The following is a 25,351-nucleotide window of genomic DNA, read 5'->3' as shown; positions in this document are numbered from 1 at the left end:
CCATTCTAAATGACAGCCTCGCTGGATAAGGTATTCTTGGCTGCATGTTCTTCTCATTTAGTACCCTGAATATGTCTTGCCAGGCCTTTCTGGCTTGCCAGTTCTCTGTGGATAGGTCTGACGTTATTCTGATGTTCCTCCCTCTGTATGTAAGTAATCTCTTCCCCCTAACTGCCCTTAAGGTGGTTTCCTTGGTTCTAAGATTTGCAAGTTTTACTATTACATGCCGGGGTGTTGGCCTGTTTCCCTTGAACTTGGGAGGGGTCCTCTCTGCCTCTAGGATGCGAATGTTTGTTTCATTCCCCAGATTAGGGCAGTTCTCAGCTACGATTTGCTCAAATACATCTTCTAGTCCTCTCTCTCTCTCTCTCCACCCCCTCAGGGATCCCAGTAATTCTGACATTGGAACATTTCATGGTGTCACGTATTTCTCTAATTCTGTTTTCATGGATTTTTAAGCTGTTTCTCCCAGGCCTCCTCTTTTTTCTTCTTTTCTACCAATTGGTCTTCTAGATCACTAATTCGTTCTTCTGCCTAGCATACCCTAGCTGTTAGATTATCTAGATTAGATTGGATCTCATTGATGGCATTTTTAAGTTCTGCCAGTTCAGCTTTAATTTCTGCCTAAGAGACTCTGTGTTGCCATTAATCGATTTCTCCATTCTAGCTATCATCTTCATAACTGTTACCCTGAAGTCCATTTCCCACATCTTGGTTATTATCTCTATCTGTTTGTAAATCTGTGGCAGAAGTCTCTGAGTCTTTCCTATTTGGGGGGGTTCCTCCTCTTAGTCATTCTGTTGAGGGGTGGTTGAGGGAATGTACAGAGTCCAAATTATTGACCACAACCCAAGCAAGATGCACCTGTTTTATAGGGACCTTAAAATTGTCGGCCTCTTGTTCTCCCAGCCTGTCTTCTGGGGGAGGGGCCTGTCACACTGTTAATCAGGCAACCCCGTTTGGGCAGAGCTGCCCTGCCCCCTCTGGGTGGGGGATGGGCTCAGTGAAAACTGGTTTTTGTTCTCTGGCTGCTTTCCCTGGTGGCTTTCTGTGTCTCTTCTGAGAGTCAGAGCAGAAGAGATAGTTTCCAACCCTTTGCTTCAGAGCAGAGAGATTTCAATCTGTTCTTCAGTGAGCTCTCCAGGCCACACTATCTCCATTTCTGTCTGTGCTGCTATAAACTGTGGTGTCCTTGGTTGTGCGCCCCTTAGCAGAGCTCCCAGTCCTCGCCTCCAGGTCGGGGCTCGGGGGAACGTCTATGCTCTTTGTGCTTCTAAAACCGCCAGCTGCCCCTAGTTTGCACGTGCGGCCCGCTACTCTGGGTTTCAGTCCAGGGGGCTGCCCTAAAGTCCTTTCCCCACTGATACCAGTCTGCGAGTCTGTGCCCTGTCCCCAGCATGGGAGGCTTTCACTCACCTGTGGTGCAGGATCTCGACAGCTCCCACCCCCTTCTGTTTATCTTCCAGTATCTGCGCACGGAATCACATCTCCCAGCTTCATACCTTGAAACCAACCGCCTGCAATATTCTGTTTGTAGAGATCCAGATATATCTTCTTACATCTCAGGCTGATTTCATGGGTGTTCAGAGTGGTCTGGTAGATATACAGCTCAATTCAGGGACTGGTTGGAATAGGGTCCCTTACTCGTCCGCCATATTTTCCTCCCCTCAAGAGTCAGCCACTTAACTGACTGACCCAACCACACACCCTGAGCCAAGAGATTTTATTGAGCATTTACTATGTGACAGCTATTGTAGCATATCTGACAACATAGCAGTGGATGAATGCACTTATCTCATTGAGCTTATGTGTAACAATTACATTTAACAATTCTAGTGTTATTATTTTTTAGCATCACAGTGCTGTGATGATATTTGCCAGTGTTCTTACATTTTCATTCTTTGCCCCTATGTAAACATTAAAAGATATTATCAGAGTGTTTCCCATGTAATAGATCTATAATAAATGTTTATCAAATGAACAAGTAATTATTGCAGCCATGGTGTAAATTTGAAAAAGCCGGGAAGTTTAATAGCTATGTATATTAGAGAGAAATATGTGATATATATTTAGGTCTCAGTGGATGCTTTAATGGCAGTTATTCTCAGAGTACTCTTATAAAAGGGTATAGTAGGAAATACAGGGTAAGGCCATGCTGGTTGGTAGAAAAGAAGGAAGATCTATAGTTTTACTTATTTTTGAGCTAACAATGGCAATTCTTCTGTGCCATTTTTTAAAAAAAGTTTTATTTATGTATTTTACCAGTTTTATTGAGGCATAATTGACATATAATGTTGTGTAAGTTTAAGGTGTACAACTATTGATTTGATATACTTATATATTACAAAATGATTACCACCATAGCATTAACTAACATATCTATCTCCTCACATAATTATTTCATTTCTTTTTTGTGGTGGGAGCATTTAACATTTACTCTCTTTTTTTTTTTTTTTAAAGATTTTATTTATTTATTCATTAGAGACAGAGAGAGAGAGGCAGAGGGAGAAGCAGGCTCCCAAGGAGCAGGGAGCCTGATGCGGGACTCGATCCCAGGACCCTGAGATCATGACCTGAGCCGAAGGCAGACGCTTAACCATCTGAGCCACCCAGGCGCCCAACATTTACTCTCTTAACAATTTTAAAATATATACTATATTATTGTTCTTCTGGTAACAAATTGTTTTAGTCTCTGTGTACCTAAATGAGTCTTTATTTTGCCATTATTTGAAAGATGTTGTTTTGTTGAGTATAGAATTCTAGGTTCATAGTTGCTATTTTTTAGCCAGAGATTTGAAAATACTGCTCCATTGTCTTACTGCTTGCATTGTTCCCAAAGTTAACTCAACTGTCATCCTTATTTCTTTGTTCTTACGTATATAACTTATTTTTCCCTCCCTCACAACTCTTTTATTAACTCTTTATTCCTGATTTTTGGCAACTTGATTATACAGATATCTAGAGTCCTCTTCCTGAAAGTCTCCCTTATCCACTACTTTGTGCTATATACTCATGCCACTTTGCTGAAGCCATAGCTCTGTTTCTTCACCTGATAGAACCCCTTTGTGACGTGACTTGGTAACTCTCTCAAGGCTGTAAGCTGGGGTAATCATAGCACTCCCTGGATTTAAATTTTATCTTTCTGAGACCATTGTCTTTCATTGCCTTATGTCCAGTGTCTTCAAAATGGTTGTTTGTATTTTGCTTGTTTTTCTTATGTGGTAGGATAAATCTAGTTACTGATACACTATCTTTGCCAGAAGTGGAATTATATTCATCTGTGACACTTTGTAATCAGTTGGCAGATTGAAAAGCTGCATTTTTTCAGGGATATTGTCTTTTGGATAGAAATTCTTTATTAAAGGGGAAATTTCTGAAGGTCAGACTTCTATGATATACTAAGACCCACTGAGGGCTGGCAGATCTGGGATTTATAGATAATATTGGGACAAAGATTGGTATTGTCTTAACCAAAAAAAATGAATTCTCAAGGGTAAAAAGTAAGTGGAGGTCCTGATTTGCATTTTATTTTATAACAAGCATAGCGTAAATTATTCTGAATCACACTTCCTAGAATGTGTACATCTATATTTCATTTTGTATTTCAAAATCATCCTTGGTGACTTATTCGAACAATGCTTCTACTGCAATATTTCCAAAGTATATTTAGAATTAATTTTTTGGATTTATCTTAAGTTTCAGAAAGTTAGTAAAATCTACTTAATTATTCCATAGCTTATTACCTACTTGTAGGTAGTTTCTATGAAAATATCTAAAACTCATGGTATTATAATGCTATTTAATTGTATTTAGTTTTCCATAATTACTTGTTATATTTCATATTAACTATTCCATTTTAATTACCAAATATTTACAGAATACCGGTTATTATAGGATCTAAGGATTTTATGTCTTCATAATGACAACACAACCTCCCATTTATTTTTGATTTTGAAGGTTAATTTACAGTATCTATGCTAATACCAACATCAGATTTTTCTTTTTTTTTAACATCAGATTTTTCTAATATTATAATGAGTTTTGCATATATATATATGTATAGGATTACAAAAGCTTGCTCTTTTATTTGTTTATTAAATTTTTAAAAATTATAGTAGACACATAATATATTAGTTTCAGGTGTACAACATAGTGATTTGACAGTTATATATATTAAGAAATGATCGTCATAAGTCTAGTTACCATCTATCACCATATAAAGTTATTATAATATTGTTGACTATATTCCCTGTGCTATACTTTTCATCTCTCCACCTTACTTATTTTATAACTGGAAGTTTGTACCTCTTAATTCTTTTCACCTATTTTGCCTATCCCCTCACTCCTACCCCCACTGTCCTCTGGCAACCATATTTGCTCTGTTTAGGAATCTGTTTCTGTTTTTTGTTTGTTTTGGTTTTTTAGATTACACATACAAGTGAAATAATATGGCATTTGTCTTTCTCTGTCTGACTTGTTTAGCTTAACATAATACTCTCTAGGTCCTACCATTTGTCACCAACGACAAGATTTCATCCTTTTTTTGTGGCCAAGTAATACTCCATTGAGTATACGTATTACAGTTTCTTTCTCCATTTTACTGTCAATAGACACTTAGGTTGAGAAGCTTGCTATTTTAAATGTGAAAAGTTATTTTTACAAAAAGGAATTTTTACAAAATTCTTTGCCTTCATTAACAGACCTATACTGAATTCAATAAATGAGAACATTGACTAAAGTTAGTTATCATAACCAGTAACAACCTTACAGATTTATAATACAATGATGTCCTCAGGAGCTATTGACATGTAACATCATTTATTTATTTATTTTTAAACTTTTAAAAAGATTTTTATTTATTTGAGAGAGAGAGTGCACATGAGCAGGCGGAGGGGCAGAGGGAGAAGCAGACTCCCCACTGAGCTGGGAGCCCAATGTGGGGCTCGATCCCAGGACCCTAGGATCATGACCTGAGCCAAAGGCAGTTGCTTAACCAACTGAGCAACCCAGGTGCCCCTGTAACATCATTTATCCCAACACTATGTTGACCAAGATTTCTATGTTTTTATAGTTTTCTGCTTTTAAAAGTTTAGTTTCCTCTCTTCTACTTTATGGGTATCACTATCAATTTTTTTACAAGCATATCACAGGATTATGGTACAAGTGTCTTTGGAAATACTTAAAAAACACTCTTCTACATTGCTCAGTATGTTAGAAGTTTTACTTATATAATTATGATTTTTTTTTTAAAGATTTTATTTATTTATTTGAGAGAGAGAATGAGACAGAGAGCATGAGAGGGGGGAGGGTCAGAGAGAGAGGCAGACTCCCTGCTGAGCAGGGAGCCCGACGTGGGACTCGATCCAGGGACTCCAGGATCACGACCTGAGCCGAAGGCAGTCGCTTAACCAACTGAGCCACCCAGGCGCCCTATAATTATGATTTTATTATGTTCTAATTTTAATGTCCGTATATTAATAAAGATATTTACTCATATTTATTTGTTTAATTTTCTCAAAACTTTTAACATTCATTTATATGACTGATGTAATACCATTCCTAGGGGAAATGATCTTTTCCAGTTTTATGCATGAGAAACCTTTGGGTTACAGATATACCACGTAAGCTTCATCTCTACCAGTACTTCTGGAATTGCCAATGGAGGCAATTTCAGTAATTTCCTATAATGCGGTTCAATTACATTGTTGTTTCAGTGTGACTTTATGTATTAGAGCACTTAAAGAAATTCAGCTATTTCTGTTTCTTTTTTTAAAGATTATTTATTTATTTATTTATTTGAGAGAGAGAGTGAGAGAGAGAGAGCACAAGAGGGGGGAGCGGGAGAGGGAGAAGCAGACTCCCTGCTGAGCAGGGAGCCCGATGTGGGACTCGATCCTGGGATTCCAGGACCACGACCCGAGCCGAAGGCAGTCGCCCAACCAACTGAGCCACCCAGGCGCCCCGAGCTATTTCTGTTTCTTAACCACTTTTTGTTTTGGTTAAAAATGCATTCTAAAGACTCATTGTAGGTAATTTTAAAGAATGACTAGAAAACTTAGCTAGGTTACTTGGCATTAATAAAGGATACTTAGATAAATTAAAAAAAAAATAATCATTTCATGTTGTATATCATTTTTAAGGAATGAAATGAAAGTTTTTCTTAGCTGAAAATTTAATTGTGAACATTCTAGCAATAAATAATAATAGCTTATTTAGGGAAAAATACTACCAGTCTATTTAAAAGGAAAAAGAATCCTCTTATTTCAGAACATGTTATAGAGTTACCCTTAGAAGTTGTTGCTTTAAAAAACACCTACTTCAGATTTGTGCTGACATTAGGAATGCTGATTGCCAGTAAAGACAGTTTGTTATACAAAGATGCAGTGTGTGTAAGATGTGGAGCAGAAATAAACTTGTTGATTTCGGCTCTACTCAAACAATTAGGGAATAAATTATACAATATTTCTGGAGAAAAACAGATTTCCAGTCTTATCATAAGACTGGGTTTAGCCAAATTAATATTAATGTGCTTTGGAAATTGGCTGATGATGATAAGGGCCCTACTTTTGAGATCCTTTATATATCTAATAATTTGTTTAATGGAGGTCTCAGGGTTAAATGTTTCAACTTGGTAACCTTTCTTATAAAAATTCAGTTTAATTAGACATGCTGTATCATTTGGGTTTTAAAAAAATTATGGATGGGGGCGCCTGGGTGGCTCAGTCGTTAAGCGTCTGCCTTTGGCTCAGGTCATGATCCCAGGGTCCTTGGATCGAGCCCTGCATTGGGCTCTCTGCTCCGCAGGAAGCCTGCTTCTCCCTCCCCCACTCCCCCTGCTTGTGTTCTCTCTCTCGCTGTGTCTCTCTCTGTCAAATAAATAAATAAAATCTTAAAAAAAAATTATGGATGTTTGAACATATTGTATTACAAATTAAAAAATCTTGACTGTGGTTTATTCATTCAGAAGACCCTATTGAGGGGTGCCTGGGTGGCTCAGTCACTAAGCGTCTGCCTTCGGCTCAGATCATGATTCCAGGTCCTGGGATCGAGCCCCGCATCGGGCTCCCTGCTCAGCGGGAAGCCTGCTTCTCCCTCTCCCACTCGCCCTGCTTGTATTCCCTCTCTCGCTGTGTCTCTCTCTGTCAAATAAATAAATAAAATCTTTAAAAAAAAAAAAAAAAAGAAGACCCTACTGAGAACTTAGTAAATGTCAGGTACTAGGCTAGGAACTTCTCAAAGTGATTAAAGAAGTATAAGCCCTTGAAGATATCACTATCTAATGGGTGAGGGGAGGAGGAGAGGCACAGAGAACAACATGAGACAAATAATGATTAAGTGTCCAAATACCTCCTATAGAAGACACATGATATGGGAGGTCAGGAAGATGGTGATGGTATCCATTACAGAATACTTTGTGAATCTTTATTAAAAATTCTGTGAGTTGACATAGGTCTTGAAAGTTGAATAGAAACCGGATATACATAAAATCTCACCTAGTAAGAAATACATGCTTTTGCTACTTTGAAGTCATTTGAAATTATTATAGTAATATAGTGGAGGACATATTGAGTTAGGAGGTATGAGGCTATATGTTTATCAAAATTCTGCAATAAGCTTGCTATGGGACTAAATCACCCTCTTTGGCCTCTGTAAAAATCTAGTGCACTCAACCAGCAACATTCTATTAGGTTCATATTGACAATCAGACTCTCAAGATACTATAGGCTTTACCCATCACTACATTTTCTTAGCTTTAAGAAAGGATACAGAATAGGCAATAATGCAAAATGTGTAATAACAACGTAGTGGAGGCCTTGTATCTTCAAGACACAGCTTACAAATGTCCTAGGCACTCCCCACTTGGGAAATGTGGTCAGGAGACAAGAGTGGGTGAGGGCAGGCCATCTCAGTTCAGGGAAGTCCCATTTCTGGAGGTCTCTTCAACAAGGAAGATTCAATCAAGGATCAAATCTTTAGGTGTCCTTGAGGCAAGAACAAGGATTACAGATCAGCTGTTGATCTTTTCCCTCCAGTTTCATCTTCTTTACCTGTAAAATGAGAGACTCATTTGTATGGGACTTCATAAAAAAAAATGCTTTAAATTCTAACATCATCATTTACTAGTTGTGTGAATTTGGACAAGTTATTTAGCCTCTTTGAATCTCCATTTCTTTGATGGCAAAATAAGCATGAAAATACCTATCATTTAGATTTGTTATATAGTTTAAATGGCCTAAAATATCTTTTACAGGATATGGAGAGTCAAGACTTTTATTTTTTTTTAATATTTATTTATTTATTACTAAGTGCTTTACAAATATTGTCATTTATTTTATTTATTTTTTAATTTAAATTTGAGGTAGTTAACATACAGTGCAATATTGGTTTCTGGAGTAGAATTCAGTGATTCATCACTTACACACAACACCCAGTGCTCCTTATCACAAGTGTTGTTCTTAATACCCATGTAGCCCATCCCCCACCCACTTCCTTCCATCAACCCTAGGTTTGTTCTTTGTGGTTAAGAGTCTCTTATGGCTTGTTTCCCTCTCTCCATTTTTTCTTTTCCCCTTCCGTATGTTCTTCTGTTTTCTTTCTTAAATTCCACATGTGAGTGAGATCATAGCATATTTGTCTTTCTCTGATACTTATTTCACTTAGCATATGCAGTATAGCCCTATACATGTTGTTGCAAAAGGCAAGATTTCATTCTTTTTTGAAGGCTGAGTAATATTCCATTGGGTATATATACTGCATCTTTAGTCATTCATCAGTCGATGGGCATTTGGGTTCTCTCCGTAGTTTGGCTATTGTTAAATACAGGGTGCATGTATTTATCCCTTTGAATCTGTATTTTTGTATCCTTTGGGTAAATATCTAGTAGTGCAGTTGCTGGATCATAGGGTAGTTCTATTTTTAACATTTTGAGGAACCTCCATACTATTCTCCAGAGTGGCGTACCAGTTTGCATTTCCACCAACAGTGCAAGAGGGTTCCCCTTTCTCCACATCCTTGCCAACACCTGTTGTTTCTTGTTAATTTTAGCCATCCTGACAGTTGTGAGATTGTATCTCATCATGGTTTTCAATTGTATTTTCCTGATGATGAGTATTTTTTCACGGGTCTGTTAGCCATCTTGATGTCTTTTTTGGGAAAGTGTCTATTTTTGTCTTCTGACCCTTTCTTAACTGGGTTATTTTTTGGGTGTTGAGTTTGATAAGTTCTTTGTAGGTTTTGGATACTAACTCTTTATCAGATATGTTGTTTGTAAATTTCTTCTCCCATTCTGTAGGCTGTCTTTTAGTTTTATTGATTATTTCCTTTGCTGTGCAGAAGCCTTTTATCTTGATAAAGTCCCAATAGTTCATTTTTGCTTTTGTTTCCCTTGCCTGTGGTGATTTGTCTAGTAAAAAGTTGCTATGGCTGAGGTCAAAGAGGTTTCTCCTTGTGTTCTCCTCTAGGATTTTGATGGTTTCCTGTCTCACATTAAGGTCTTTCATCCATTTTGAATTTATTTTTGTGTATGGTGTAAGAAAGTGGTCCAGGTTCATTCTTTTGCATGTTGCTGCCCAGTTTTCCCAACACCGTTTGTTGAAGAGACTGTCTTTTTTCCATTGAATATTCTTTCCTGCTTTATCAAAGATTAGTTGACTTTATAGTTGTGGGTCCATTTCTGGGTTCTCTCTTCTGTTCCATTGATCTATATGTCTGTTTTTGTGCCAGTACCATCCTGTCTTGATGACTACAGCTTTGTAGTAGTTTGAAATCCAGAATCATGATGCCTCCAGTTTTGTTTTTCTTTTTCAGAATTGCTTTGGCTATTTGGGGTCTTTTCTGGTTCCATACAAATTTTAGGATTGTTTGTTCTAGCTCTGTGAAAAATGCTGGTGGTATTTTGATGGTGATTGCTTTAAATGTGTAGATTCCTTTGGGTAGGATAGACATTTTAACAATGTTTGTTCTTCCAATCCATGAGCATAGAATGCTTTTCCATTTCTTTGTGTCCTCTTCCATGTTTTTCATAAGTGTTCTATAGTTTTTAGAGTATAAATCTTTAGATTTATTCCTAGGTATCTGCTTTTGATACAATTGCAGGTGGGATTGATTCCTTGATTTCTTTTTCTGCTGCTTTGTTATTGGTGTACAGGAATGCATCAGATTTCTGCACATTGATTTTATATCCTGTGACTGCTGAATTCATGTATGAGTTCTAGAAATTTTTTGGTGGAGTCTTTCGGCTTTTCTACATGAGTCAGACTATTTTACTCTAGGCCTTAAAGTTTGTATTTTTTTGCTTTGTGTGCAGTACTGAAAGGATTATTCTTGGCTTCATTCCTATGCTGGATCTAATGGACTATTAGAGTTTACTGTAAAAAAAAAAAGAAAAAAATTAGAAGGGCAGTGGCTTTTAAAAATAAACTAGAAAAAGGAGTGTTTTTGGAGAATGAGCAGATTTCCTTGAGACAAAAAAGAGGTCAGAGCGAGTGGAGAGTGAGGACAAATATAAGTTGCTAGACTCCAGAAGAGTCTGGGAGTTGTTGCTTGGAAAGTGGTCTAAGTAGGTGGACACTCATGATCTGCAGAGTTACGTAATATGCATCAGTCTGCCAAGACTTGGTTTGATTGTCATTGATAAGCTATTGGGAAAGCTCATATGCATTGTCTTAGGAAAGGAGACATGGGTTCTGGGTTCCTGTCCTTGAAAGGCCTGGTACATGATGGAGATAGAAGATTTCTTCTTTTTTGTTTTGTTTTGTTTTGTTTTCTAGCCCCAAGAGGTTCTGACCAATCTTTGCTCTAGCCACTTCAAGTTGCCTTGACATTCAATACTGTTTACTACCACTGAATTTATTGTAGAGAATTTCTCATTGATTACTGAATTGTCTAAAATAAGATTTTCTTGAGATGAAAAAATGGTTAGTAACTTATTAGAGGTAAGGGATACTTTCTATCTTTCTGACTTCATTAAAACTTTAACCATCACAATTATTATAGAAATAATTAAAATACATTTTCTATAGTAGATGGTAATATTTTACATCAAAAAATTTTCCTGGAGAAATCAGGCAAGGTTGACTAGTTTTAAAAATATAGTTTAGTTTTCAGTAAAAGGTTTTGTAACAGGCTAGAGTCTAGCATTTCCAGCCAACATTTATTTGTAGGCTTTTTTTCTTCTTTTGGATTTCTTTTACATTTTAACCTATTTATCCTTGAGAAAAATATGTAAAATAAAAATATGTAAACAATTTAATGGACTATTTGGGCTCTTGGATAGTTTAGTTAGATAATATGAAGATTATTTCTATTTCATTCAATTACTCTTGTGGACATATATACCTTTTGAACTTGGATATCCTCCTGTGCTTTATCAGTACTGTTAATTTGAACTCTGGAATATCTTTTATATTAGCTACTGCAGCAATGAAGCTGTATAACAACTTTTAAAAAGCTTAAAGGCTGTTAGCAGTTTACAGCAATAGACATTTACTTTTTTTTGGATCATGAATCTGTGGGTTGACTAGGCTCCTGCTGGGTTTGGCTCTGTGTTATAGGTTGACTTTGGCTCTGCTCTGCATGACTCATTCTGGAATAAGTAACTACTAGGTGTATGCTTTTCCCATCATGATGGCAGATATGCTAGAAGCCAAACCAAGTTATCCAAGCAAGTGTAAAGCTTCTGCTCACATTACATTTACTGTTTCATTGGCTTCATGAAGCAAATTGCATGGCCAAGTCACATTGGCCTACTCTAATGGAAGTCATGTGGCAAAGAGAGTATTATTCTCTGGCAAAGGAGTGAAGAATTAGAAACAATAATCCTTTCTACTATTTTTTTGAAAGAGGAGTGTGGGTGCTAATGCTCCATAAGGAGCTGTCAGCTAAACCTAATCATTGTGGACTCAACTAGGTATTGCCTGGGGTGGACTGAGAAAGAACTTGATGTTCTTTTCCCCAGAAATGAGGCAGATCCTGTTTCTTTTTTTTAAAGATTTTATTTATTTATTTGACAGGGAACACAAGCAGGGGGACGGGAGTGGGAGAAGCAGACTTCCCACCTAGCAAGAGAGCCCGATGTGGGGCTCGATCCCAGGACCCTGAGATCATGACCTGAGCTGAAGGCAGACGCTTAACGATTGAGCCACCCAGGTGCCCCGCAGATCCTGTTTCTTTCTTTTTTTTTTTTTTTAAAGATTTTATTTATTTATTTATTTATTTATTTATTTATTTATTTATTTTAAATATGTATCATTTCTTTTTTTTTTTTTTAAGATTTTATTTATTTATTTGAGAGAGAGAGAATGAGAGAGAGCAAGTACATGAGAGAGGGGAGGGTCAGAGGGAGAAGCAGACTCCCCGCCGAGCAGGGAGCCCGATGCAGGACTCGATCCAGGGACTCCAGGATCATGACCTGAGCCGAAGGCAATCGCTTAACCGACTGAGCCACCCAGGCGCCCAAAGATTTTATTTATTTATTTGACAGAGAGAGATACTGTGACAGGAGGAACCAAGCAGGAGGAGTGGGAGAGGGAGAAGCAGGCTTCCTGTCAAGCAGGGAACCTGATGTGGGGCTCGATCCCAGGACCCTGGGACCATGACCTGAGCCGAAGGCAGACGCTTAATGACTGAGCCACCCAGGTGCCCCCGCAGATCCTGTTTCTAATGCTAGTGTGTGCATGTGTGCATATGCACTCCCACACACATATTAGCATGGGCCATTTTAAATGCCTAGGCTAATCCTCTGATTTAATAATTAGGAAAATGGCTCTCATTCTCAATCCAGAGAGATCCCAGGGAAATATATCGGCAAAATACATAGAACAGAGATGCGCTGTTTCCCCAAGGCACTTCTACTTTTAGGTTTTTAATTTCTTAGCTTCCTTTATGCCATGCCTAATTGTGATTCTGTACAAAATTACAATGGTAATAGACTGTCCCAGACTGAATCCCAGCCAGTAGCAACCTCTATCAACGTCTCCCATTTGAGCTTGGTTGGAGGAGCAATTATATCATATGCTTAGACTAACCAATGGATAAATAGCCTGGAGTCATTTTGAGTGTTACCATTTTCTTTCTATAAAAACTGTAAAACTGATCAAGTGAACTCTTGGATCTGTTGGGGTCAGGGATTATAGATGCTTTTGTTATTTTACCATTACAGCACCAGTCTCTGAAATCCTTTATCTTGGCTGTATCCTGGGAATTAAATGCTGAACCAGTGATGACTATGAATAAATGATTTGTTTTTTGGACTAAAAATTAACCAGTATTTACAATCCCAAACCACCACAAGCTGGGACCTACCTCTGCTGATGCATTTAGTATTTCTGTTATAATAAATAGTGCTTTGGTTGAAGATAATAGGTCTCTTCCTGTTTATATGACAGGTGTTGGGGATTATTTTAGATTCTGACATCCTCCCAAGAGGAAACTCAAACCTACTTGGTCTGTAGAGGAGGGAGTAAGTGAAATCCTTAGATTTGGACCTATTCTCTTGACACCCAGGCCTAAAGGAGGCTTGCTTGCTGCAGTGATGAGCAGGAATTGGGAACTCAGTTATAGAGGTGGGTGTTTGTGAATTCCAAGCCTCAAGTCTAATGCAGTTCTAGAATATATTAAACTTGTTTATGTCACTTTGTCACCGTCATGCTGATACTGTTCTGGGCATGTTAGGCTAGTTGTACAACAGACCCTGGCTGCTAGAGTTACTGTCCATTTCCAGTAACACTTCAGAGAGTCAGGTAATGCACTGGAAAGGCACTGGGGTGGTTGTCATTGCTTTGTGCTTCTAGGCCTTGTCTCTGAATGTGTTTTCTGGAACTCTGGGCCATTTAATCTCCTTGCTGTCCATTTCTTAAGCATAGACTCTATTAGACAACTGGATTATTCTGAATAAAAAATTTCCTTCCAAAGTGAATCTAGGTTAATTGAGCTCATTTGCCAAGCTCAGGCTTGACCTCAAATATTTTTTATTCAACTGGAAGGTAAGCCAAGGCTTGCTTTCAGAGGCTCCAGAGGGCAGAGCTTTATTATTTCCTCCCTATTTATTTGTAAGTTGCATTTGAGGCAACTTGGAAAAAATCAGACCAGTGAGGAGAAATTATAGGCAGGAAGATTTCAGTTTAATATGAATTTTTTTTCCCTGAGCACTGGGACAATCTAACAGATTGTCGAGAGCAATTGGCTACTCATTACAATTTTCCATAAGTGTACTATTAGACTCTTTTCCATACTGAACTGAACTACGTTAATCACTGAGTTTGAATCTTAACTAATTTTAGTTGCAAATTTCCTTGTGAGTGGAAGAAAACTATATTCTAAAACTCAGTGCACAAACCTTCAGAGCAACGTCTTTTCAGCAGACAGAAGCACCGCCTCTGGCCCAGGCTGCTGGGACATGGGTCTGGAACTATTCAGGACAATCTGCTCAGGATTCTAGAACTCTCAGCTTCTTAGTGACTGTGGTGGCCCTGCCTTCATTCTAAGGGATTTAACTTCAGGATGGTGCAGGGAAGGGCATTGGGCTGGCAGATTAGATCTGAGATTTAGTTCTGACTCTGCCATTAATAGAACATGAGCAAGACACGTAGCCTTTCTATACATCCCAAAGGTTGGTTTCCTTAAGGTTACTTCTCACTAACAATCTGTGATTGATATGAAAAGGGTTGCAGATGACTTAAGGAGAGCAAGAATAGTTTTTAGTCTCATTTTATTTTCCTAGTTTTATCTTTACTCTTTTCTTATAATGATGTCATTCAAAAGAACAGAAGACCTAGTTTTCTCTCAGTGATATCTCTTAAATGGTATCTGACTCTTATCTTGCCCTCTCCAGGCTTTTCTCCCGCAGGTTTTAGAAGGATCCTCCAACAGGGGAATCTTCTATCTTCTTCTTAAAAGCTTTGATAGTTTACATTGTCTTTAAGATTAAGTCCAGTTTTCTTACCATAGTTTATATATAAGACTCCCAAGTATCTCATCCTATTTACTGCTTCTGTGCACCTTGTCTTTCTGCATTCTCTGCTAAAATATACTAAATTTATATCAGTTCCTTGAACAAGTTTTTATTATTTCTCAACTCTGGGGCCTCTTACATAGCTCATCCTTGCCCTTAAGTATTCTAACCTCATCCCTTCATCTGTCTAAATTCCACTCTTCATTTAGATTTTGGCTTCAAGTCACTTTGAAAGCCTTGCGTGGCTGCTAGGAATATTTCTCCTTTCATAATACACTGCTGTCTTTCCAGGTATGTTTCCTGGCATATTGTAAGCTCTGTGAGGTAGATGTATATTTGCCTAGCATACTGCTTTATTTCCAAATGTAGCCCAGCACCTGGCACATAGAATGAATAAACGATGACCTGAGTTTGAACCCCGGTCTTGAGATTTATTAGCTGTAGGGCCATGGAAAAATTATTTGACCTTTCTAAATATCATTCTTTTTATCTTTAAAAATAAGTTTGGAACTAATGATCTGTAATTCCATTTCTCCCCTAAAATTCTATATTAATATATCTATATAGCATTTACATATTTAACATGGCACAAACTTGATGTGGCCAAAGCTTACTGTTTAAAATTAATTTCTATTTTTAGCGCCCATTCTATTTGATGAGAATAATAATATATATTATAATATGTATTTTATATATATATAGTTGCTTATCATAGGTACTTTTCTATGCATGCTATATATGTCAAATCATTTTATAATAGTATAACGAAATCACCATTATTTTTCTAAATTTATATATGAAGAAACAGAGACACAGAGAGATAATGCTACTTGACTAATGTCACAAATCCTAGGCAAAGCTAAGATTTGAACCCAGTGGATCTGGTTCCAGAATTGGTGTTCTTAACAATATGTGACAGCACATTCTCTACAGTTAGGAAAACTTCATTTAGTCACTTTCAGGTAAACTTAGTGGAATAATTGCATCAATCATTTAAATTTAAACTTAGCCAAAGTAGAGAGGGAGAAAATGTGCAAATTTATCATTTTGAAGAGAAGAAAGTATTTCCCTTTTTTTTTTTTTTTTTTTTAAGATTTATTTATTTGAGAGAGAGTGAGAGTGAGCTTGAGGGGAGAAGGGCAAAGGGAGAGAGAGAGAGAATCTCCAGCAGACTCCCCCCTGAAGGGCTCGATCCCATGACCCTGAGATCATGACCTTAGCTGAAATCAAAAGTTGGTTGCTCAACCAAGCCACCCACATGCCCCAAAAGTGTCTTCTTTTAGATCTTGATCTAAGTCCTGTGGTACGATGCTGTTCATTCTGTGTGGTCCTCTTTCACAATGTCATTACATATGGTGTCTTCCTTCATTCTGTATTATCCATTGCTTACTCTGTGAAATCTCTTGACCCGTGGGTTCTATCTTAGAGCCAGCTCTCATACCCCTTTGGGGAGTCTTAGGACACTTTTAAGTGCTCTCTTATTCCACTCTGGTCCCATAGGTATCTCAGGTGGTTGTCTCTTTCTCTCAAATTCTTATACCACCAGTCATGCTACCATCTCTGCTCTACTTCTCTGCCGTACTATGCAGGCTTAAGTGGCTTCCACAGGAAACACGTAACATCCCTGGGTTTGACGTTGGAAGCAAGGGAACTAGGAAGTAGGTCCACACTACTTTCAGATTCTAAACATTAAAGAAAGCTCAGTGGTTCTACCTCATGTGCGAATTGGCCTGAGATTGTGAATTCTCTGGGGATAGCCTCTCAAACTGAACTTAATTCTTTTCTAATCTCTCTTCCTTCTTTCCTACACCAATACTTTAGTTTGGAGGAGATGGTTCTGGAAATTGGTTTGGTCAAATTACAAGTTCTCCTCAATATTTTTGTCTAGCACTTGTACTGTGGTTTTATTGACTTGAAGCCAAGACTGTAATATTTAAAAAATCAAGATTGAATCCCTCCATCTGCTTAGGATAATGCTGGCATTTTGTTTATTACATTTACAATTGAGATTCAGAATTGGAAAATAAAAGAATGGATTTTTAGGCCAACTCTGGGATAAATTATCCCTGGATTCCTGTATTTTCAATCATCTCGTGAAGATACCTGTTTTCTGTATCATCCAGAAGCCATTCTGTCTGTATCAGTCAAAGAGCATTTTTGAGCACTTGCTGTGGGTACTGGTGGGATAATAGAGCAAGAGTGGGTCCTATAGCCTTAGGCCTTGACCCCCTTCTAGTGCTTCTTAGATGTTAAAGCTTACACTAATACTGTAAAATCATGCTGTTTTATAGGAGTGCATTGCCAATTCCATGCAATATGTAAAGTAAGGTCTAAAATATATTTTAAGCACAAAAGTAAATAGATTATACACAGCAGAGTAGTTCATGTACAGAGAGGCCTGAGGCTGAAAAGAACTAAGTATCTGATCTCTGAAATGATATAATCTGATGTGTTTGGGAATGACTCCAATCTATGAAAGATGGAATTGTGAAGACAAATGAGAGAGTCAGTTACAAATCAATATGCAAGATAGCAAGTGCATCAGTCAGAAGCCCTGGAAACTTACTGCTCTAGAAAAAAAAAAATCACACACTGAAGATAAGCAATGCAAATGAGAAATAAAGCCCATGCTTATTTTCCTAATATGCTGATCTTAAGGCAAGAGAATTGAAGCTCAAGGCTTTATAGAGGCAGTCAGGCTTTAGAATATACAATCAACCTAAAAAGGAAAAAAAAAATATGTATATGGTATGTTTATGTGTATCTGTGTACAAAAGGCCAAACATTTTTCAAGCCAAAAAGAATGCCAAACAGTAATAACTGTTTTTGAAACATTAAGGCGAAGTGATTTGCATTCATCCATTGTGAAATAAAAATAGAATTTGTCAACTATTCATGAATAGGACATAAATCTTTATGCCACCTACATGGCAATGATATACAATGCCATGTCAAGTAATAACATCTGGTGGTGGGCAGATGTAAATAGAAAACTAGACAAGACAAAAAAGAAATCCTTATGGATTTCTAGGTATAAACCTTGGAAAATGGAATATGGGCTATGAGCTTTATTGTTATATGACCAATATTCTATTCAGTATACTGTAAAACATAATTTAGAGTAATGATGTTGTAACCAGGCATAGAGTCAAAAATATGGAATTGTTTCTTTTTTTTTTAAATTTTTTATTATGTTAATCCCCATACATTACATCATTAGTTTTAGATGTAGTGTTCCATGATTCATTGTTTGTGCATAACACCCAGTGCTCCATGCAGAACGTGCCCTCTTTAATACCCATCACCAGGCTAACCCATTCTCCCACCCCCCTCCCCTCTAGAACCCTCAGTTTGTTTCTCAGAGTCCAACGTCTCTCATGGTTCGGCTCCCCCTCCGATTTCCCCCCTTCATTCTTCCCCTCCTGCTATCTTCTTTTTTTTTTTTTCTTAACATATATTGCATTATTTGTTTCAGAGGTACAGATCTGAGATTCAACAGTCTTGCACAATTCACAGCGCTTACCAGAGCACATATCCTCCCCAGTGTCTACCACCCAGTCACCCCATCCCTTTCACCCCACCCCCCACTCCAGCAACCCTCAGTTTGTTTCCTGAGATTAAGAATTCCTCATATCAGTGAGGTTATATGATACATGTCTTTCCCTGTTTGACTTATTTCGCTCAGCATAATACCCTCCAGTTCCATCCACGTCGTTGGAAATGGCAAGATCTCATTCCTTCTGATGGCTGCATAATATTCCATTGCATATATATACCACATCTTCTTTATCCATTCATCTGTCGATGGACATCTTGGCTACTTCCACAGTTTGGCTATTGTGGACATTGCTGCTATAAACATCGGGGTGACGTACCCTTTCGGATCCCTACTTTTGTATCTTTGGGGTAAATACCCAGTAGTGCAATTGCTGGATCATATGGTAGCTCTATTTTCAACTTTTTGAGGAACCTCCATACTGTTTTCCAGAGTGGCTGCACCAGCTTGCATTCCCACCAAAAGTGTAGGAGGGTTCCCCTTTCTCCGCATCCCCGCCAACATCTGTCGTTTCCTGACTTGTTAATTTTAGCCATTCTGACTGGTGTGAGGTGGTATCTCATTGAGGTTTTGATTTGGATTTCCCTAATGCAGAGCGATGTTGAACACTTTTTCATGTGTCTGTTGACCATTTGGATGTCTTCTTTGGAAAAATGTCTGTTCTTGTCTTCTGCCCATTTCTTGATTGGATTTTTGTTCTTTGGGTGTTGAGTTTGATAAGTTCTTTATAGATTTTGGATACTAGCCCTTTATCTGATATGTCATTTGCAAATATCTTCTCCCATTCTGTCGGTTGTCTTTTGGTTTTGTTGACTGTTTCCTTTGCTTTGCAAAAGATTTTATCTTGATGAAGTCCCAATAGTTCATTTTTGCCCTTGCTTCCCTTGCCTTTGGCGATGTTTCTAGGAAGAAGTTGCTGCGGCTGAGGTCGAAGAGGTTGCTGCCTGTGTTCTCCTTTAGGATTTGGATGGACTCCTGTCTCACATTTAGGTCTTTCAACCATTTGGAGTCTATTTTTGTGTGTGGTGTAAGGAAATGGTCGTTTCATTCTTCTGCATGTGGCTGTCCAATTTTCCCAACACCATTTGTTGAAGAGACTGTCTTTTTTCCATTGGACATTCTTTCCTGCTTTGTCAAAGCTGAGTTGACCATAGAGTTGAGGGTCCATTTCTGGGCTCTCTATTCTGTTCCATTGATCTATGTGTCTTTTTTGTGCCAGTACCATACTGTCTTGATGATGACAGCTTTGTAATAGAGCTTGAAGTCCAGAACTGTGATACCGCCAGCTTTGCTTTTCTTTTTCAACATTCCTCTGGCTGTTGGGGGTCTTTTCTGGTTCCATACAAATTTTAGGATTATTTGTTCCATTTCTTTGAAAAAAGTGGATGGTATTTTGATGGGGATTGCATTGAATGTGTAGATTGCTCTAGGTAGCATTGACATCTTCACAATATTTGTTCTTCCAATCCATGAGCATGGAACGTTTTTCCATTTCTTTGTGTCTTCCTCAATTTCTTTCATGAGTATTTTATAGTTTTCTGAGTACAGATCCTTTGCATCTTTGGTTAGATTTATTCCTAGGTATCTTATGGTTTTGGGTGCAATTGTAAATGGGATCGACTCCTTAATTTCTCTTTCTTCTGTCTTGTTGTTGGTGTATAGGAATGCCACTGACTTCTGTGCATTGATTTTTTTTTTTAAAGATTTTATTTATTTATTTGACAGAGAGAGACACAGCAAGAGAGGGAATACAAGCAGTGGGAGTGGGAGAGGGAGAAGCAGGCTTCCTGCCGAGCAGGGAGCCCGATGCGGGGCTCGATCCCAGGACCTGGAATCATGACCTGAGCCGAAGGCAGACGCTTAACGACTGAGCCACCCAGGCGCCCCTGTGCATTGATTTTATATCCTGCCACTTTACTGAATTCCTGTATGAGTTCTAGCAGTTTTGGGGTGGAGTCTTTTGGGTTTTCCACGTAAAGTATCATATCATCTGTAAAGAGTGAGAGTTTGACTTCTTCTTTGCCCATTTGGATGCTTTTTATTTCTTTTTGTTGTCTGATTGCTGTGGCTAGGACTTCTAATACTATGTTGAATAGCAGTGGTGATAGTGGACATTCCTGATGCGTTCCTGACCTTAGGGGGAAAGCTCTCAGTTTTTCCCCATTGAGAATGATATTCGCTGTAGGTTTTTCATAGATGGCTTTTATGATATTGCGGTATGTACCCTCTATGCCTGTACTCTGAAGAGTTTTGATCAAGAAAGGATGCTGTACTTTGTCAAATGCTTTTTCTGCATCTATTGAGAGGATCATATGATTCTTGTTCTTTCTTTTGTTAATGTATTGTATCACGTTGACTGATTTGCGGATGTTGAACCAACCTTGCAGCCCAGGGATAAATCCCACTTGGTCGTGGTGAATAATCCTTTTAATGTACTGTTGGATCCTATTGGCTAGTATTTTGGTGAGAATTTTTGCATCCATGTTCATCAAGGATATTGGTCTGTAATTCTCCTTTTTGATGGGGTCTTTGTCTGGTTTTGGGATCAAGGTAATGGTGGCCTCATAAAATGAGTTTGGAAGTTTTCCTTCCATTTCTATTTTTTTGGAACAGTTTCAGAAGAATAGGTATTAATTCTTCTTTAAATGTTTGGTAGAATTCCCCTGGGAAGCCATCTGGCCCTGGGCTTTTGTTTTTTGGGAGATTTTTGATGACTGCTTCAATTTCCTTAGTGGTTATAGGACTGTTCAGGTTTTCTATTTCTTCCTGGTTCAGTTTTGGTAGTTGATACATCTCTAGGAATGCATCTATTTCTTCCAGTTTATCTGATTTGCTGGCATAGAGTTGCTCATAATATGTTCTTATAATTGTTTGTATTTCTTTGGTGTTGTTTGTGATCTGTCCTCTTTCATTCATGATTTTGTTGATTTGGGTCATTTCTCTTTTCTTTTTGATGAGTCTGGCCAGGGGTTTATCAATCTTGTTAATTCTTTCAAAGAACCAGCTCCTAGTTTCGTTGATCTGTTCTGCTGTTCTTTTAGTTTCTATTTCATTGATTTCTGCTCTGATCTTTATGATTTCTCTTCTCCTGCTGGGTTTAGGCTTTATTTGCTGTTCTTTCTCCAGCTCCTTTAGGTGTAGGGTTAGGTTGTGTACTTGAGACCTTTCTTGTTTCTTGAGAAAGGCTTGTATTGCTATATACTTTCCTCTTAGGACTGCCTTTGCTGCATCCCAAAGATTTTGAATAGTTGTGTTTTCATTTTCATTGGTTTCCATGTATTTTTTTAATTCTTCTTTAATTTCCTGGTTGACCCATTCATTCTTCAGTAGGATGCTCTTTAGCCTCCATGTATTTGAGTTCTTTCCAACTTTCCTCTTGTTACTGAGTTCTAGTTTCAAAGTATTGTGGTCTGAAAGTAGGCAGGGAATGATCCCAGTCTTTTGGTACTGGTTGAGACCTGGTTTATTACCTAGGATGTGATCTATTCTGGAGAATGTTCCATGGGGACTAGAGAAGAATGTGTATTCCGTTGCTTTGGGATGGAATGTTCTGAATATGTCTGTGAAGTCCATTTGGTCCAGTGTGTCATTTAAAGTCTTTATTTCCTTGTTGATCTTTTGCTTAGACGATCTGCCCATTTCACTGAAGGGGTTGTTAAAGTCCCCCACTATTATTGTATTGTTGTCGATGTGTTTCTTTGCTTTTGTTATTAATTGCCTTATATAATTGGCTGCTCCCATGTTAGGGGCATAGATATTTACAATTGTTAGATCTTCTTGTTGGATAGACCCTTTAAGTAGGATATAATGTCCTTCCTCATCTCTTATTACAGTCTTTGGTTTAAAATCTAATTTGTCTGATACAAGGATTGCCACCCCAGCTTTCTTTTGATGTCCATTAGCATGGTAAATGGTTTTCCACCCCCTCACTTTCAATCTGGGGGTGTTTTTGGGTCTAAAATGAGTCTCTTGCAGACAGCATATCGATGGATCTTGTTTTTTAATCCAGTCTGATAGCCTGTGTCTTTTGATTGGGGCATGTAGCCCATTTACATTCAGGGTAACTATTGAAAGATAGGAATTTAGTGCCATTGTATTGGCTGTAAGGTGACTTTTACTGTATATTGTCTGTGTTCCTTTCTGGTCTATGTTGCTTTTAGGGTCTCTCTTTTTTATTTTGTCTTGTATTTTCAATGACAGTCTAGCTGGATATAGTATTCTTGGCTGCATATTTTTCTCATTTAGTGCTATGAATATATCTTGCCAGTCCTTTCTGGCCTGCCAGGTCTCTGTGGATAGGTCTGTTGCCAGTCTAATGTTTCTACCATTGTAGGTTACATATCTCTTCTCCCGAGCTGCTTTCAGGATTTTCTCTGTCTCTGAGACTCGTAAGTTTTACTATTAGATGTCGGGGAGTTGACCTATTTTTATTGATTTTGAGAGCGGTTCTCTGTGCTTCCTGGATTTTGATGCCTGTTTCCTTTCCCAAATTAGGGAAGTTCTCTGCTATAATTTGCTCCAGTATACCTTCTGCCCCTCTCTCTCTTTCTTCTTCTTCTGGGATCCCAGTTATTCTAATGTTGTTTCATCTTATGGTATCGCTTATCTCTCGAATTCTGCCCTCATGATCCAGTAGTTGTTTATCTCTCTTTTTCTCAGCTTCTTTATTTTCCATCATTTGGTCTTCTATATCACTGATTCTCTCTTCTGCCTCATTTATCCTAGCAGTTAGCGCCCTCATTTTTTATTACACCTCATTAATAGCCTTTTTGATTTTGACTTGGTTAGATTTTAGTCCTTTTACTTCTCCAGAAAGGGTTTCTCTAATAACTTCCATGCTTTTTTCAAGCCCAGCTAGTATCTTTAAAGTGATGATTCTAAACTCTAGATCCGACATCGTACTAATGTCCGTATTGAGTAGGTCCCTGGCAGTCGGTACTACCTCTTGTTCTTTTTGTTGAGGTGATTTTTTCCATCTTGTCATTTTGTCCAGAGGAGAATAGATTAGTGAGAGAACAAAATGCTAACAGGGTAACAACGTCCCCAGAAAATATACTCTAAACAAATTAGAAAAGACCTGAAGCAGTGGGAAAAGAAAGGGAAAGAGAGGAAAAGAAAAAGAAAAAAAAAAAAAGAAAAAGATAAAAACAAACAAAAACAGAAGAAAACAAAAAAAAAATCGGAATATGATCAGATATGCTCAGGCTGGTATATAGATCAGTGCCACCCACTAGATGTTGGGTGTATTTTGGTCTGTTAGAAGAAAGTGCCTCCCAAAATTTTGAAGAAAGAAAAACTTATATATGTACAAAAATAAGGGTTGATATGATGAAGGGATGGAATATGACTGTAAAGATGGAAAGTATAAAAAATTTTATAAAAGGAATTGATAAGAAGTTGTTTGAAAAAAGAAAGAAGAGGATTTAAAAAAAAAAGGGAGAGAATGTGATCAGGCAAGGGAGTAGAAAAAAACCATACACTAGAGATTTAGGGTATATTTTGATTTGTTAGAAGAAACTATCTCAAAATTTTAAAGAGAGAACAACTTATATATATATGACAAAAATAAGGGTAACTACTATGAAGGGATAGAATATGACTCTAAAAATGAAAAATAAAAATGTTTTTTTAAAAAAGATTGATAAGATGTTGGTTGAAAAAGGGAAAAAGAAAAATTCAAAAAAAAAAAAAGTTAAAAAAAAAATTAACTTTGAAAGACTACAGAATCATGGTAAAAGAGCCATGGCTTCTATGTGCAGTATTCCCCTAGTGCTGGAGTTCTGCTGTTCTCATTGATCGGTAAACTTGGTCTTGGCTGGCTCTTGTCGCTGATATTCTGGGGGAGGGGCCTGTTGCCGTGGTTCCCAAATGTCTTTGCCGGAGGCGGGATTGCCCTGCCCTTGCTGTTCCAGGCTAAGTAATTTGCTGGGGTTTGCTCTCGGGAGCTTTTGTTCCCTGCAAGCTTTCCGTACAGCTTTGGAGGCCGAGAGTGAAAATGGCGGCCTCCCAATCTCCGCCCAGTAGAAGCCGAGAACTCGGGGCCCCACTCCTCAGTGCGCCCCCAGAGAAAAGCAGTCACTCACTCCCGTCTCCCCAGTCTCTGGCCGCACTCCGTGCTCACCCGGCCTGTGACCTTGCATTTCTATCTCTGACACCCGACCCCGTCTGGAGTCTCCAAACCCAGCAGATCCCTGCGGTGCACTCCCGCGCTGCTCCTCCCAGGGGAGGAAGGTGAGTCTCCCTGGATCTGCCGCTTGTTGGGTCCCTGCTGGAGGAGCAGTGGCCTGACTGTGCTGCGGATCACAGTTTATGACAACCCCAAGCTGAGAGCCCGTGCCTGGGCTCCGTCTTTGCAGCCGGCTTCCCAGCTCCGATCCCTGGGAGCTCTTCCGCGCTCAGGCACCCCCGGTCTTTCTGTGACCCAGAGGGTCCTGAGACCACACTATTCCGCGAGCGTTCCACCCCCCCCGCTTAGCCACCGGAGCGATGTCCTTCAGCAGAGCAGACTTTTAAAAGTTCCGATTTTGTGCTCCCTGGTTCTATCACTTGCCAGAATCGTCCAACGGAGGCCCCTCCCCCGCTGTCTATCCTCCTGGATATCGCCTTGGATTCACTTCTCCGCACATCCTAGCTTCCAGAAAGTGGTGGCTTTTCTGTTCAGAGAGTTGTTGCTATTCTTTTCTTCGATCTCCTGTTGAGTTTGTAGGTGTTCAGAATGGTTTGATCCTTATCCAGCTGAATTCCTGAGACCAGACGAAATCCAGGTCTCCTACTCCTCCGCCACCTTGCTCCGCCCCCCACGGAATTGTTTCTTAAGAAGAAAAGCAACATTTTTCTGAAGAGAT

Source organism: Mirounga leonina, unplaced genomic scaffold, assembly GCF_011800145.1.
Source record: "Mirounga leonina isolate KUSES-001 unplaced genomic scaffold, KU_Mleo_1.0 Mir_127, whole genome shotgun sequence".
Classification (NCBI taxonomy): domain Eukaryota; kingdom Metazoa; phylum Chordata; class Mammalia; order Carnivora; family Phocidae; genus Mirounga; species Mirounga leonina.
Note: the sequence above shows the minus strand (reverse complement) of the source record.